Source organism: Triticum urartu, chromosome 7A (genome assembly GCF_056163025.1).
Source record: "Triticum urartu cultivar PI428250 chromosome 7A, HENAU_Tu73, whole genome shotgun sequence".
Classification (NCBI taxonomy): Eukaryota; Viridiplantae; Streptophyta; class Magnoliopsida; order Poales; family Poaceae; genus Triticum; species Triticum urartu.
In genome coordinates this window covers 64,156,333-64,159,234 of record NC_141879.1, presented here as the reverse complement: position 1 = coordinate 64,159,234, position 2,902 = coordinate 64,156,333, and the positions used below count along the sequence as shown (strand labels likewise).

Genomic DNA, 2,902 nt, shown 5'->3' with positions numbered 1-2,902 from the left:
CAGCCCCGACGACCTCTACCCGCTTCGCATCGTTCCTCCCACCACCTCGACTGCCCTCCTCGCCGACACAACCAGCTCCATGCTCTGGCATGCCCGCCTCGGCCATCCTGGGCACGCCGCTTTATCTAGGGTTTTAGCTACCTTTTCCTTCAAATGTAATAAAGTGCACGCACATTCCTGCCATGCTTGTCAGCTCGGAAAACATACTCGACTCCCTTTTCAGGAATCCTCCCATGTTGCTCCCTTTCCCTTTCATACATTGCATTGTGATGTCTGGACATCTCCGGTTGTGAGTAATTCAGGTTTTTCTTTCTTTCTTGTTGTGTTGGATGATCACACCCATTATGCTTGGACGTTCCCATTGCGTCGTAAATCAGATGTCTTTGAGATACTCATCACTTTTCATGCGTATGTAGCCACCCAATTCCGGCGCCCCATCCTCCAATTCCGTACCGACAACGGACGTGAGTTCGACAACCGCGCGTTTCGCTCGTTCCTCGCCTCTCACGGGATCCTATTCCAGTTATCTTGCCCATACACGTCCCAGCAAAATGGTCGCGCTGAGCGCATCATCCGCACCCTCACCGACGGCATGCGCACCCTTCTCTTTCATTCGCATGCCCCCACCACCTTCTGGCCCGATGCCCTCTCCACCGCCACATATCTCCTCAATCGTCGTCCATGTCGTCCACATATGTCCTTCTATTCCAGTTATTTTGCGACAGAGGGGGTATAAAATAGCAATCGAATTAACATGACTTAGTGTTCTAGACACTTTACCCCATTACAAACATGACTTACTCTGACAGCAGTTCAGCATAAACATTAACCGACCAGTCAATGTCTGGACACTCGATCAAACTAACATGACTTGTTGTTAGCCATACTGCACTACATAAACAGCAGTTCAGCATCTTTAACATACCACTGCTCTACAGCTGAATAAATGGTTGGCTTGGTTGCATCAGATCAGATACCATAGGTCATCAGGTCATCCATTCTGGCTACGAGGCACGACCAACCTACGGTGAACTGAACCGTGCAGAAGGCAAGCTTGCATATGCCAATACTGGCGGAGGATCTCTTGGGGACCAACTCGGTAACATCAGATTTTTCATACATGCATCCGCTCCTCTTGCTGTAGGCCTCTATACAAAGCTTCAGCCTCCCATCTTTTTCCACACAGACAACATGTCTAGAGAGGGCGATGATGCCATCGGCCAGATCCACACAGAATGTCCCGTCTCGAGCATCAAGCAGTACGAAATCATCCTCTACGCTGGCGGTGCGGGCAACGACGCGGATTCCCAGGTTCTTGGGCCATCGGCCCTGGATGACTTCAGCAGAGATCACGGTGGCCTCCACCGCTCGGGCCAGCAGGGCGGAGGTGACCTGTAGGGAGCACAACTCGTCGGAACAGCTGGCGCGCATGAGGTCCTGGTTGGCCATGCCTGCGTCGGCAAATTTGTCACTAGGATCACGTCCATATACCAACACTTTGGAGATTAGATCTTTGTCTTCACACTGTGGTTCTGCCTTTCAGTTTGAGTTGGATCTCAACGTCAACCGGGCCGATGAAGACGATCGCGCGAGATGGGCCGGTCAGCGTCAAGAATGGATCCTGCAAGCATCAGTTGCACTACTCGTTAACAAAATCGATCAACTGCATAGAGAAATAAGGGCACATGATAAAATATAGCCACATAATAAAATGATACTTGACCACAGCACACCTGTTGAGTGAGTAGTAGGCAGGCGTTCCTCTTGCGTCTGAAGATAGTGTTACGATTATGATCCAGGGAGTCTCGGGTGGCAACCAGGCCGTAGACCTCAAGTGGCCACTCAAGAGCATCATTGATCTCCGTGACTCTGATGGAGAAGATCTGCAGGCAAGTCTTGACGCCTGCATGAGGTGGGGTGGGTCTGCATGTGAAGAGCATGGCTCTCACGCACGCTGCAGCAGAAGACCCAAATCAGCCCAGAACACAAACATGAACTAAAGAATTCAGGTTCAGACATACTATGCACAGGCTAGCTACAAGGAAACTAATCTCTTCTTTCTTTAGATCAGTATAAGGGACTAATCAAGTTGAGGTATAAAGTAGGAAGATGAAAAGCAGAGCAATAACCAGATGAGTAGTAAGTAGATTACTGTAGTATCGGAAGGAGCCGAACTTGTCACCCCAAGAGTTTTCCCAGTCACAAGTGTATGAAACCAGGTCCCTCTCCTCCACGAAAACACCCGTGGGCGATTTTCCTTTGTCATCAATCCTCCCAGGTAGCTGATTTGGCAGTCATTTCCCCATGCTATTACGTCAAATCTGATGGTGCATACAGTGCTGGGAGCCATCCCATAGCATGACTGCCAAGATTGAGCTGGTTTGCAAACTACGAGTAATAAACATACCCGTGAGCTGCCGGTGCTGGGCAAAAAAAAGTAATTTTCTGCCCTAAAAGGCCAAAAAAGAGTATTTTTTTTTACAGGAGTAATAACCAACGAGCGCGCAGGGGAATAAACATAGATAGAAGGCTCAAGGGGGGAGGGAAGGGGGATCTCACCCTGTTTCGCCGGAAGACGACACAAGAGAGCTGGCGGCCTTGCGGCGGACCTCAAGCTCCTTGTAGACGGTTTCCAGGGGATAAAAACCGTCAAGTTTACCGTCGAGGTCGTGGATCATCACGAGGCGGCCGGAACGGAGAGGGGGGCGGTCGTCCGAGGGGGGGCTGGCCATTGGGGAATTTTTCGCCTAGGGTTCCTCTCTTTTCTCTCTGCGGGCTGCGGCGGCTAGTCTTTGTGGGTCGGCTTCTACTAGTGCTCCACTCTACTCGGGGTGGGGTGCGGTTCTGTAGATCGGCGCCCGTTCGCTCGTTGCGCCCTTCCCGCGAGCGGTCGATTTCCCCC

General features: G+C 51.0%; 1 pseudogene; it reads right to left on the bottom strand.

Moving 5' to 3' along the window:
* Positions 1–969: 969 nt before the first annotated feature.
* Positions 970–1,940, bottom strand: LOC147957814 (uncharacterized; annotated as a pseudogene).
* Between the last annotated feature and the right edge of the window lie 962 nt (positions 1,941–2,902).